Source organism: Lissotriton helveticus, chromosome 3_1 (assembly GCF_964261635.1).
Source record: "Lissotriton helveticus chromosome 3_1, aLisHel1.1, whole genome shotgun sequence".
In the NCBI taxonomy this organism is placed as follows: domain Eukaryota; kingdom Metazoa; phylum Chordata; class Amphibia; order Caudata; family Salamandridae; genus Lissotriton; species Lissotriton helveticus.
This window is the reverse complement of record NC_136061.1, coordinates 1,523,100,931-1,523,115,322: the sequence shown is the minus strand read 5'-3', so window position 1 is coordinate 1,523,115,322 and position 14,392 is coordinate 1,523,100,931. Positions and strand designations below refer to the sequence as shown.

At 43.8% G+C, this 14,392-nt stretch overlaps 1 protein-coding gene across 1 annotated transcript in view; it reads right to left on the bottom strand.

Moving 5' to 3' along the window:
- NECTIN1 (nectin cell adhesion molecule 1) overlaps positions 1–14,392 on the bottom strand; it is a 484,094-nt gene that overhangs the window by 11,420 nt on the left and 458,282 nt on the right. The window lies entirely within an intron of this gene.

Sequence of the window (14,392 nt, the reverse complement as noted above, 5' to 3'; positions counted from 1 at the left end):
ATTCAAGATCCTGTACTGTTGAAAAGAGTGTGGAGAGTACATATCAGATGGGCGGCTTATAGGATGTTGAAGCTTGAGGTCCTTATCAATGACAGGCAAGATGCTACTCATACAGATGCCTGTTACTTTCACAACTACAAGAGCGATGCAGTGACCTTCTCAATCCTGCTGCTAAAGTTGAGAAGGTTTGTGTCCTAGTCCCTTCTTTTCATTCTTGAATTTCAAGTCTGGAGATATGGAGATTCTTGGTGCTGCATTGGCCTCATGAGTGGTCAGACATGCGGGCGTACCTGTCATTACTGTCATGAAAACTACTAAGACTTGGAGAGGAATCCACTGAAGTTCCATTGGTGGGAAGTGAGGGATGTGATTACATTTCCTCATTCCTTGGATGAGTGGGGTGGTTTATAACAACTACATCAGGGAGAATGAAGTATTTGACACTGTCTTAGAAGGCCATTGCTACCTTGTAGATGGGAGAGGACCACACCCTGGATGGTTGTTGAAATATTTGGTTCTTGGAGGGTGGGTTATTCTATCTAGGGCTTGGGTGAATTATGCCACTTAGAATTTGAGACAAACATTTTTTTTGGAAGCAGTGCTGTGCTGGATTGTCCGAGAAACATATTTACATTTGATAATGGGTAGGTTGGCAGTTTGAAAGAGTGAAGGACTTGGGTAGATTTACATCAGAAAGAGGGACAAAGTGCTGTGCGAGAGAAAGGTAATCCATCTGGCACATTGTATTTCATTGCACCTGTCCATGTATTCCACCTTTCAACTATGTGGGAATTGCCTGCACCACAGGTGTACTAGGAAAGGTTTTGAAATAGAATGGTATAGCTTTACATCTTGTTTTAAGTCAAAGTCGCCTTTCCTGAGTGTCCTGTCTAAGTGTGAGTTCCTCACTTCTCCTAGTGCATCCTGCTTCCTCTCCTGCCCTCCACCCCAAGTCCTCCTCTTTTCCTCCCTACACTCTCAGTTGCATCACTGTGTGGTTATGTGTTTTGTAATCTTCATAGTGCCTGGTATGGGGTATATGACCTATTACAACAATTCGTTACTTATATATGCATCTATCCTTTTTCTCTGTACATGGCCTTAATGCCAATCTGGTGGAAGGAGAGCTATAAAACTGTTAGATAAATACATATGCAAGGTATTTGGGACTCATCGTGTCTCTGAGCAGCCAATATCTTGTGGTACTGGTAAGAATGTAATTGTTGACAGACAGGGACCCACTACTATGCGCCACACCCATCAATATCTTCTTCTACTAGCAAATTACAGAGAAAGAAGACTGCTTTCCCTTGCCAGGTAGGGTGCCTGTCCCTAAACAATATTAAGAACAAACGCAATCCGGAGGTTTGAGACAAATGTTTTTGTGGTGAAAAAGAGGATCTGGCATATTTTATGTCGGTTTGGGGCCATTATGACAAGACTAGGTCTAACATAATAACTAAGAGCAACTTGGAAATAAAGCAGACCAAATATTCCTTTTGTTAAGGCGACCTTGTGGGACATGTGACCAGGGCAACAGGCCTGTACTTGAGGCTCAGTTTGGACATCTGTACAAAATTCCAGAAATTGCTTAACAAGAACACTTTCAGTGCCTAGTTACTTTATTATCACTTTGTGAGTCACTCTGGTAGAGCCATTGTTCTATGTTCATGGACTTCTTGGGTCAGTCATATTTGGTTCTGATTTTAGTTTTGTGTTTAAATGCATTTTTATCTTTTTATATTTTGTTTTTAATCTTATGTGTGAAAGCTATGTTTTGTTCTATGCACCGAAATCACTTTGATAAATTCAAATTCTACTATGCGGTAAGAAGGGTCTTCCTCTGTTTGTGGCAAATTGCAAATACATCTGTTAGCGTTTGATGTTCTTTTGCAATCAACAATATTTTTGCTCTAGGTTAGAATCAAATGTATCCGATAGTAGAGCACTTGCTTCAGAACTTTACCAGGATCTCCGCCTTTGTAGGTACAGCAGAGCCGTAGAGCCACAATCCTAAGAGTGCTTAAAGGTCTTTATGGATTCCCTTGTTGTGGAGATTAAGTAAGAGTTCCTACAGAATCCCAATACCAAATTCCCATGATAGCACTTGAATATGCCTCTAGGATCCTTTCTTTCAGCCATACGTATAAGAAATTATAAGAAGAATGATAAAGCACAGACAATTCTTAAATCTGCAGTGATTGTGCTATTGCTCACGGACCTGTTGGGCTTGGGTACTTATCTATGCTCATCTCCATCTGTGCCTCTTCTGATCCCAGCTCCATTAAAGATCCTAAATGTTTGAGGTTTGAAGGATACAGCATATGATTGTTATTATACGTCACCCTATTTGGCATTCTAGTAAGAAAGCGTAGGTAATACAGCACTAAGAGGCCGCTTATGAGTATTGAGGGTTTGGCCTCAATAAAGGTGCTATTCTGAGGTACTGATACGGGTGCACCAGCACTTCAATGGGTCTGGGGGTTGGGTAGGTTGAGGGTAGATTTAACAAGGATTATAAAAAAGATCCTGAGGGTCCTCTTAGAAATCATCTGTGAATTGGTACTTCCGGTCCTGATTCTCTTGGTTATTCCTCATTTCTGCCCAGTATTTAAACTAGAGACTTTTCTGCTTACAGAAGCCAAAATCTCTGGATGGACTGTTAAGCATTTGCAGTAAATATGTGGGCCTGCAATCGAAATGAAGTTACCACCTCCACCAGAATTAGTGGGAACGTGTAATTGGTCCATATATTTTTTAGCTGGTTTAGCCTGGCCTCCTAATTTAGATCGGCGACCTCCATCGGAAGAGTAGGTTTTTATACCCGCTCGTAACTTTGCGCAGCCTCAGTTCAAAAGGATCACACTTTTTTATTCAACAACCACAGTCTCTGGTTTATAATAATTCATAATTAGGTGTCAATAACACAATACTTCAAGACACTGGTACCAGGAATTAAAAAGAAAGACACACCATTTACATTACAGAACACTGGGGTAGAGGAGGCCCATGAAGGACTTCATGGAGAGAAACATTTGGGAAATAAAAATACCATGAAGAACCCTCATTTTGGTGCTTTGGAATTGCAGTGTTGTGTGGTGTTCCTGTAGAACGCTGTGGGATTTGCACAGTACTAGGCACTATTCCCATCTTGCAGCTCGGGACCTGCTACAATCTAGAAAAACATTTCTAAATGATTACTGCTGCACAGATGGCTCGTAACCAGGGCCACCGGAATTATATGACAATGCAACACCTCATTTTGTGGCATATTATGCAAATACATGGGATGATCTAAGGCCTGACATTATGCTAAACACTTCCTTGCTTTACAAAATAAGGATGTCATATTGCAATAAAAGGTGCAGTTCTGTATCCTGTCGTTTTCTGCTATGTTTCAAACCCCATCTCTTAAATGTAAGCTAAGTCACTGTTTTCTAACAAGCACCACCAAACTCTGCGCCTTACAAATATTTTTATGTAAATGTATTAATAAGAGTGAATTTAAACTTGAAAACTTCGGGCTTATAAAAACAGATGGCTCTTTGCTGGAGTTCTTTTAAATTCGGAGGGAAACTGCAGCTTTCATAGTGACGGAAATAGGAATTGGCTTCAATAGCAAAACTTTGAAATGATTAATAAAAATAAATTTGAAGGAACAATTATATTATTAAAGCATGTCTCATAACATAAAATACTTAAGAAGGAATATTTCCGCTTTAACATAGCATAGCTGAAAAGTATTAGAATACTGTTGCCAAAATGATTCATTACTTATATGCTGTGTTTTATTTGAATCCTGAAAGAAGAAAAGCCAAACATAAATCCCTCCAATTCGCAGAGAGATGGTAACGCCACTTTTAGACACCCTCATTTTTCCACAGTGTGTACATAGCAGTCAACAAATGAAAGTGAGGCAACTTTTGCAGAGGTTTAATAGATGCCCTGTATTTCACAGCATTCATTGAAACTTTTGATCTGTTTTCTAAAAAAACTCTGTGACAAATGATTAGTGTGCTAAGCCGTGTGCTAAGCCAACAATTAAGCAAAATGCACAGCTGCTTTAAAATCACCCATGCCAATGTATGTGCCTCTAACCTAATGCGATAGAGCAGTACTGTAATAGGCACGCTTTGGGCCAGGCACACATTAATATAGTATTTGTTGGCTAGTGTAATTCTGAGTAATTTCATGTGACTGCAGTAGATTTAAGGCACACTGATTTGTGATGCCCCGACCTTGGCAGAGCATTTAAGTGGGCTTATCTCTCTCTGCTCTAGCCCATACCGTGTGAAATGTTCATTGAGTGTAAACAAGCAATGTGGCCCAACAGTTTTACAGATGCCAAGGTACTGAGACAGTGACAACCAACAGCAACGCCCATGTAGCTCCATGCAGTCACATGCTTTCCCATGCAGTGCCATGCATGGATGTTTGATGCAGACATTTATCCATGCAATACATGTGCTTTCGGTTTAAGGACTCTCCAGTCATGTCTGGTCAACAAGGGGACATACACAACCTTGGGGGGACCGAGTGGTAGAGATGGCCAACAGCGAGATTGGAAGTTGACTCTACAGACCAGCGACTCTTGACGCCGGAAGGACTGGGGCACAATCAGTCACAGGTCTGGCGCAGCGACAGCCCCGGTGAACCTGGAGACCAATGGCCAGTATTGACACCTGCCAACATCCCTGTAGGCCTTTCACCCATGGATACAGGGAACAGCATGCGCATCCATGGAGGTGATGGGGAGACAACAGAATGACACATTCACAGAGAAAGTAGGCGGAACATTAGCAGTGTACCTTGAGGCCAGAGTCTGGGGGAAGGCCTAGGGTGGCACGTGTTAGCGTATGTTAGGTTGGATGGTGGCGTACTCCACGAGCTCTCCGCTGGCATGGACGGAGCTCCGGGGGCTGGGCGACGAAGCCAGAGCCGACGTGTCCAGCTCCGCATACTGGACGTCACTGTCCTTCGTGCCAGAATTCTGGAGATAGGAAAGCAAGTGAAGCGGGGAGACCATGAGGAGAACATGACGGAGACATGGAGAAAATGGCAAAGTGCAGTGCCGGTGGGAGAGAAGTAAAAGGGAGAGTGGGGTAAAAAGGAGAGCAGAGGGTGCGAAAGGAGACAGACGAAGACAAAAGAGAAGAGAAAGGAGTGGGGCAAGAGAAAAGGTAAAGACGAAGATAGAAGTAGAGAAGGAAAGTGAGAGAGAATGAAAGAGAGAGCGAGAGAGAAATGGAGGGGAAGAGAGGGAGAGAGAAAAACAGGAATAAGTAATGTAGTGATAGAAATATGAACCCAGGTGGAGAGCAGCAGAACAAAGGTGAATGGAAGAAAAGGGAAAAGGTAGAAGGGCCGAGAACAAATTTTAGGAGTGAGAAAATGCAAAGCGGTGAAGATGGTGAAACCAAGAGTTAAATGGGTAACATGAGCGGGAAGGTACAAAACAAGAAACAACAGAGTTAGTGGGAAAAAGATTTTTTTTTAAAAGATTAAAAAAAAGGAGGATAGGAACAGTGAACAACTAAAAACAAAACAGGTGTTAGAATGAGTCACATTCCTTTGGCCAAGAAATGTGCATTGCACAAAGTTAGGGGTAAGCTCTGAAGGTCAGCACATAATACATCAGTGATGGTGACAGGCCAAGGGGAGACAGGGTGACCACACTGCAGGTCGCTTTCACAATGTCACCGTCTGCCCTAATGTCTCCAATACCAGGAACCTTCATCCCTCCCTGGTGCTTTCTTCAGTCCCCAGCACCTTCATTCATCTCCGATGCTATCCCTTCCCTTTGTATTCACCCATCCCTGGAACATACTCACCTTCCTGGAACTTTCATTCCACCCTAGTACTTTAATTGCTACCTACTTGGTATGTTTGGCCCTGTTCGGCATTCTCTTCCTTCACGGATGCCTTCGTCCCTACAATGTATACTCATCCATAGCTGGTCCCTCATTCCCTAATTGGCACCTTTATTCCTGCTTTGTTAGGTTCGCTCCTCACTTCTACTTTCATATTTCCATGGTCTTCTCTCCCATGTTTGGTACCTTTGCCTTCCCCAGTATCTTCCTTCTTTGTCCATTCCTGGGACCTTTATCCTTTTCTGGCGCCTGTTCTCTACTCATGTACTTTCTCCCCACCTCCCAATCTTCACCAATGGCATTGTCCTCTCTGGTACCTCCATGCTACCACCCTAATCTGTCTGTGTCCTCTCCATCACACACTGGACTCGTTATCTCTTTCTGTTGCCTTCATTTCTTCCTGGTTGCTTCATCCCTCCCTGATGCAATACCCCTCCCTGGTGCCTTTATCTTTCACAGCTTCTTCCCACATTCCTAGTATCTTATTCCCCTTAGTACTTTCACCCATCTCACAAACCTTCATCATTCCTGACACTATTATTCCTCTTTAGAACCATTTACACTTCATGGTCTCTTCTTCCTTCACTGGTACCTTCCCCATCCCTGATATATTTTTGTCTCTTTCAAATCTTGATCAATCCCTAATAATGTACTCCTTCCATTTGGACCCTTTTCTGTTGGTCCCTTAACCCCTCTTTAATACATGTATTTCTCTCTGTTACCTTCTCACTACAACTGTACCCTAATCTCTTCAAGATCTCTTCTTACGTCCTGCTACGTTCTCCCATGCCTGCTACTTTCACCCCTTCTTTGTATCTTGTATCCCTCTCTAAACCTTCCTTGTCCCACTCTGCAACTCTGGGCAATAGCTTGCTTAATCTCCACAACGGCCCCCACAACGCTAAGGATGCCTGGCCTCCACCTTGGGGGTGCCCAGGAGTGGACACCTCACAGGGAAAGCCAGGATGGGTTCCACAGCGGTATTCGTACATGCGCCTTGAGACCCTTGCGGGTGAGTAGTGCGCTATACAAGTATCAATTTACATTACATTACATTACATCTTGATAGCTCTACACCTTCCTTACTGCGGTCATCTCATCCCCCATCCCTTCTCTCCCTGGTACATTCTACTTTTCATAGTACCATTATCCCTTCTTAGTAACATTATCCCTTCCTCAACATTCTCCCGGTAACTTAATCCTTTTCTGGATTCTTCTATTTTACTGGGAATTTACGTAATCCCCATGATATCTTCTCATATCCCAGGTACATCATCTCTAGAAGGCATCTTCCTTCTCACCTCCCTACCTTTCCCGCATCCTGGATACCTCTTTGGCAATATTCATATAATACCTTCTTCTGTACCCAGTCCCTTGATTGCTCTGACTTTCCCCGTCCATGGCACCTTTATTCAAGTACATTCTCCTTTAGCACCTGCTTTTCTGGGCGTTACATCCATTCCTTTCTGGTATATTTTCTTCTCCCTCGTACCTTCAGTCCTCCATGTAATACCTCCCTGGTTCCATTACCATGAGGCACTTTCCAAACCCTGGTATCCTCGTCCTCATGGGTACCATTGTGGCAACACATCCTCCTCTCCCTAACAACTTTAGCCCACTCCCTCCCTTCTTCACTCCTTAAATATTAAGTGAAAACAAACATTATAACGAGCAAGAGGATGCTGCCCCCTACACATCTTTTAGTTAGGACCAGATTGGCGCTTTGGGAACCTGTGTAGGTGGAAAGAGCAGCTCTGTACACCTGGTTGTGCTGGGCGGGCCTTCACCACTGGAATCATGTAGCGGTTGAGGTAAATAGTTTGCACATTGGGCATAAAAGGGGCTTTACTGACAAGACCAAGACAGAGTCGAACTGGTCTCTATGGCAATTAGGCAGTACCTGAAGGCCTGGTCTGACAGGCCAGTGTATGGCTTTGTTTTTGGGCCATTCGTGTTATGGTCTGGTGGGCCGTTTTATACGGGTGAGTTCCCTGATATTAAAACAAACATTGTCTGCAACAAACTCAGATACATACACTCTTCCGTACCTAACCAGACAATTATGTAGCATATTTTTACAAGTTTAAAACTATCCCAATTAGCGAATATAGGACACTCATTCCCTGCTTTTCAGCTGATTCACTAATGGGGGCCCCCTTCATCCTGGCGCCCGGGGACGATTTTCTGTCCTAGTCCGACCCTGGGCCCAGACAAACCCACGCAGATAATCTGATTATTCCACAGTGGAAAAAGAAATCCTTTACGGGAGGCGCGCGGCGCCGAAGACGCCTGAACCTGCCCCTTTCAACCACACAGGAGATAAAACCCTTGAAGTACTCGAAGAATAGTGAGATTAATGAACGGCGCGAGGCCTTGATTTCCCACCGATTCCGACATGAAGCACCGCTTTATGGAACACTTTCCGCCAGGCCCGGAGCATTGTTCTGCGGCGGAGCCTAATGAAGTAATTGTGAAATTTATGGCAAATCAATTACCGTGGAATAAGAAAAGATTCCCCGCATGAAAGAAGGGATTCGGAATCACGTGCGCCTGGAATATTCGCGAAGCGGCGCGAATGCGGCTGCAGGCCTGATTTCACAGGTGTGTGCACAGTGCGGGAGGCCAGCCTGGCTGGGAGCCTGGCGGCCATTTTAGAAGGAATAGTAAATAAGAATGGAGAGGAGGGGAATAACTATAACTGAGTCATGAGAAAACAGCAACAGAGTCCTGGGGCCCTGTTACAGAGAGGGGTCCAGGGGCCGTATTATACAGAGTGCCCTTGTAGCGCAACGGGTGTTTGCGCCCGCTTTGTACTCTCCTGGGGCACTCTGGTATTACAGAAGGGGCTGCAGTCGCTTGTGCGTCCCCTTCTGTAATACCAATAGCGCTGGCTCATTTGCATGGGCGTGGCCGCATGCACATGAGGGAATCACTTTGCCTCTTCACCTGCGCCATATTATGGATGCGGGCACAGGGCAAACATACCTTTAGGAGGCGCACTAAAAGTGTGCCACAAAAAGGTGCCACACTTCCAGTGTGCCTACTAAAGGTAGCCCTCTAGAGGGGAGAAAGGGGGTCCATGGATTCACCAGACATCCCCTTGCAGGCAGGTGTAGTCATTCAATTCACCCACCTACAAGGGGATCTCCCGCCCCTCTTGAAAGTTGCTGTCTGCACAGTATAACATGGAGACGCTTTGAAGCAGCCACTCCATATTTCTCGACTTTGCGGCTGCCCTGAGGGCAGCGCATTGGACCATAATAGGGTGCACTTTCCCTGTTTGCTCCTGGCACACAAGTTTTAAGGGGCACCGTGGCGCAAACAAGAAAAGTGCGCCCATATTTTAATACTGGCCCTGGACTAACTTTACAGTGACCAAAGATAGGTTGGAATTCAGAGGAAGAAATGGCAGATAAGAGATTTAACAAACAACACACGATATGGGTTTAAGCAAATCAACACGTGATTCGAATATACTCAAATCAACCCAAGATCTGAGGTTACACAAACCATGCGAGATCTGAGTCTACAGAAATCAACAAAAGATCTGAAGTTACAAGAAATAATGCAAAACATGAGGGTACACGATTAAACACTAGATGGAAGGCACCAGGAATCAAAACAACACCTGAGATTACAGGTAAGAATGCATGATCGAGGTTACAGGTATCAAACAAGATCTAAAGTTACATGAATCAACAGAAGATCTGAGATCAGAGGAATCAAAACAAATTGCAAATTAACATAAATCAACACAAGGTGTGAGGTAACATGAATTAACACAAGATCTGAGGTTGCATGAATAAACAAGATCTGAAGTTACAGGTACTAAAATAAGTTTTGAGGTTACAGTTATCAAAATACCATGTGAGGTTACAGAAATCCACACACATAAACTGGTTACGGGAATTAAATCAATGCCAGAGGTCACAAGAATCAAAGCAAGATGTTGGGTTACAAAAAAAATCAACATAAGGTGGAAGATTACAAGTGTTAACACACAATCTGAGTATAAAGGATTCAATGTTTGAATTTGCAGAACAAATAAAATATCCGAGTTAATATACATCAACAGCATGTGTTCATTCACAGCAGTCTGAGCACTGATGTTAGAACAAATACTACAAGATCTGAGGTCGCATGTGCCACCACAACACTGTTCTTTAGAGAAGCAAATGCCATGTCTGAGTTTGAAGGACCCAACAGCAGGTCTGAGTATGCAGGAAGCAACACAAGAACTGAGTATATAGGAGTCAACATAAGCTCAGAGCTTCTGTAAATCAACTCAAGATATGACTTTATAAAAGCCTACAGCAAGTGGGAGCTTGGTGTAAAACAACAGTGTGTCTGAATTTACAGCAAACAATACAAGATGGGAGTTTAAATGAACATACAGTAGATGTGAGCGTTGAGGAACCAAAGCAAGTTCTGAGCTTAGAGTAACCACCACAATATTTTTGTTTACATGACCCAACACCACGGTCAAGGTTAAAAGCAATCAATGGCAAATCTTAGTTTAAAGAAATCTATGCAACCTCTTACTCTACAGGGCTGAACAGCAGTTCTGACCATTTAGAAATCAATACAAGATCTGAAATTAAAGTAGTCAACAAGTGATCTTAGTTTGTCAGAACCAATTGGAGGTCTGAGATTACAGAAAGGAACACAAAGACTGGATTTAGAGAAAGCAACACAGTATCTCATTTTGCACAAAACAATAGCAAGTACCAATGATAGATCTGGGATTGGAGGAACCAAAACAAGACATTTGTTTCCTTGAGCCGACAGCAGATCTGGGTTTACTGGAACCAATAGAGGGATGGAAATTAGAGAATCAACTACAAGATTAGAGTTGAAATGAACAAACAAAAGATCTACATCTACAACGTCAATTAGAAGCTTACAGAAACAAATCCAAGGTCCGAGTCTACAGGAACCATTCATAGGTTTGAGCTTAGTTTCGAGCTTAAAGGAATTGAAACCGGGTCTGGCTAAATGTCAAACAATGACTAGTTTGAATTTAAAATAATGACCACAAGATCAGAACGTATACGATTCAGTACTTGCTCTAGGTTTATGTGAAACAACGTTAGGTAAAAGCTTACAGAAACTAACCCACGATTTACGTTTACAGAAACCAAATCCTGTTCTGCGTCTGCTTGATCCAACTCAACATATGAACATCCAGAAACCAGTCAAGATCTGAGTGTATGGGAGCCTCTCCTACATCTGAACCAAAGCAAGTCCCTGCTTACTAGAACCAGACATATGTCTAAACTTACAAGATTCAGCACCAGAACTGAGTACTGAGGTATCAAACCATGTCGGAACTTACAGAAACGAACATCATGTCTGAAAAAATAGGAATTAAAACAAAGTCATCTCTTACAGGAGCAATACCATTTCTGAGTTTACATGAACCACACCCAGATATACTTTTACAGGAATCAACATCATATATGAGCTTTTAGGCAGTTTAAGCACTTATTGGCTTTTAAGAACGGACACCTGGTCTCTGATTACAGAAAACAAAATCAGAGGCCATATGGTATGAAGTACCATGGGGGCACAATCGTGTTGTAGTGCTTCATGTACCCCAGAGCACTTTTGTATTATAGAAAGGACTGCAGATGCTTGTGCGGCTCGTTCTCTAATAAGGATTGCATCAACACACAACTTGTGATTGCGTGTTCACAGGGGAATGTTCCCTCACTTGCATGGGGTTGTGGTCTTGTGCAAAACATGAAGTTCTTTGTCTTCGCAACCACTCTATATTAGAAATGCAGTCGCAATGGCAAAGGAGCCATCAGGAGGTGCACTGATGTTGTGCCACACAGAGGCTGTGCACAAGAAGTGCGCCTCACCAAACGTGTTCTACGGGAAGGGCTTGCAGGGTCCTAATATTCCCAAAGGCATCGCCTTGCAAGTAGGTACAGTAACACACTGAACCCTTGCTCCTGCTCCTAAGTGAGGCCGGTGTTGTCCAGTGAAAGATGGAGCAATGGCCTCCAACCGGCGCTTTTTCCTACACTAAAAAACTCTCCTTGTCTCAGGCTCGAACTGTTAGTTTGCTCCTCCACTGTGGAGAGCACATTTTTTGGTAATTAGATACTCTGTCCGGGTCTGCAGCAGGCACACTTAGTTAAGGGTTCAACACAGCAAAACAGGGGCAATGCACACAATATATACACCGGACACCAGACTTGACTTGATATTATTATCCCTTCAACAAGTCAAATCAGACATCCAAACCATGCACAACCTTATTTTACAACAAACCAAGACCTCTTGCATTAAACAGGAACACAACCCGTCCCCATCCCCCAAGATCTATAGACACATCCATCATCCTCCTGCAATCTCCGAAGCCCACAGCTTTCCACGCTGGAGCACAATCCCTCTCCCTCATGACATTTCCCGCCCTATCAGGGGGTCAAACCTATCTGCCTCAGATATAGGGGCCCTCCTACGCTCTTACATGCAGCATCACCCTCCTCAGAGTGCGGAACTTAGCCCAGTTAGCCTGCTTACAGACTCCAGAGTACCAGCCACTCTGATCAACACGCATAGAGCCAACAGACTCCAGTCCAGAGTCATTGTAGAAAACAACCTCACTAGAATCCCCATCTCAGCCGAACCCACCACAATCATCTCCCAGCCACGAATAGGCTGTATCCTCCTAAATTGCAGGTCCGCCTCTAGACATGCAGCCGACATAACTGACCTACTTATCACGAACAAACCAGACATTATGATCCTAACAGAAACCTGGCTAAATGAAACATCTACTCCCATCATGGACATCTTGCTATCCACTAACTATAACATTACCAGACTCGACAGAACCGACAGGCCTGGAGGTGGGATAGCATGCATACACCAGATCAGCCTAACAGCTACCAACGCCAATGCCCTTGCAATATCATCGTGCGAATACCTATGCTTAAACATCGCCAACAACAACAAACAAATATGCTCTCTACACGCCTTCTACCATCTTCCGGGAGATAATCTGACGTTTATAGAACACTTCTAGGACATTGTAGCTACAAATGACAACCAACATTCTAAGAAAATCGTCTTAGGGGACTTCAACCTTCACTGGGAAGACCAGAACGACCCAGGGGTAAACAGCCTTAAAGCATTCCTCACGGACCTCAATCTCAACCAAATTTGTAACAGCCCAACACACGACAAGTGTGCAACTCTCGACCTAATAATCTCCAAAGCAAACTCCACCCTGCTCGACTCGACTTGCGACTGGTCTGACCATCATGTCATCTCTTTCCAAATCTCTGAAACCATTACATGAATCCCTACACAACCTCTGAGAACCAAGATCTGGAAGAGAAACCTTAAAAATGTCGGATCTGCCCTCACAGCCTTAGATAACTCAAACCCTCTTAGTCCCCCGGAAGACCTAGCTGATGTTCAGGGGCTGTCAAATCACTACTTTCATTCCATGAACAACCTCCTAGACAAAATTGCCCCATTGCAACTGAAGAGAACCTCCTCAAAAGATTCCAAACCATGGTACGATGGGAGGCTAAATGATGACAGACGCTCTTTTAGAGTAATTGAACGACGCTGCAGAGCTACACCCTCAACTCACCTCCTCAAACTTCTCAGAACTTCCAGAAACGCTTATTTCAGAAAAATCAGAAAATCTAAAACCGACTTCTTCAGATCTCAACTAGACCTTGCCAAGAACCGCCCCCAAAAACTCTTTGATGTTATCAAAGCCCAAACCAAGAACCCACCTAATGTCCTCAACACCAACGCTCTCTCTAATCCCACCTGTGATGAATTTGCCTCCTTCTTCGCCTCTAAGACAGAATCCATTACATCTGATCTACTCAAGGACCTAATATCCATCTCAGACTTGAAAGAGAGCCCATCTCAGTCCCTAGACGGGGCCCTAGCTAATGACCTTCCATTATTCAAACGAAAAAACAATGCATTGTGGCCCCACTTCAACACTTACTGTGAAGACACCATACTAAAAACGTTAAACGCGCTGAAACCCTCCAATCACTTCACAGACCCGCTACCAGCAAACTACATAAAGGACTTCATTCCTCTCCTTCTACCCCTCTGGACCAAGATCATTAACACTTCCCTTCTTCAAGGATCCATTCCTGACACCCTGAAAACGGGGCAGGTCTCGCCTATCCTAAAGAAACCCACAGCCAACCCCTCGGACCCTAATAACTATCGTCCGATCTCTAACATCCCTATGTTAGCCAAACTCCTGGAAAAATGCGTTAACATACAACTGAACAGTCACATTGCTCGTTTCAACCTGCTGAACCAATTTCAATCTGGTTTCAGAGCAGGTCACAGTACAGAATCAGCCATGACACATATATTAGACGACGCTCTAAAAATCCTTGACCAAAATGAAGCCTGTCTTCTAATCCTACTCGACCTGTCATCAGCTTTTGACACCATCAAATACGACAACCTGCTGAATCTCCTGAAACACAGAATGGGTCTGTCCGGAAATGTATTTAACTGGTTCG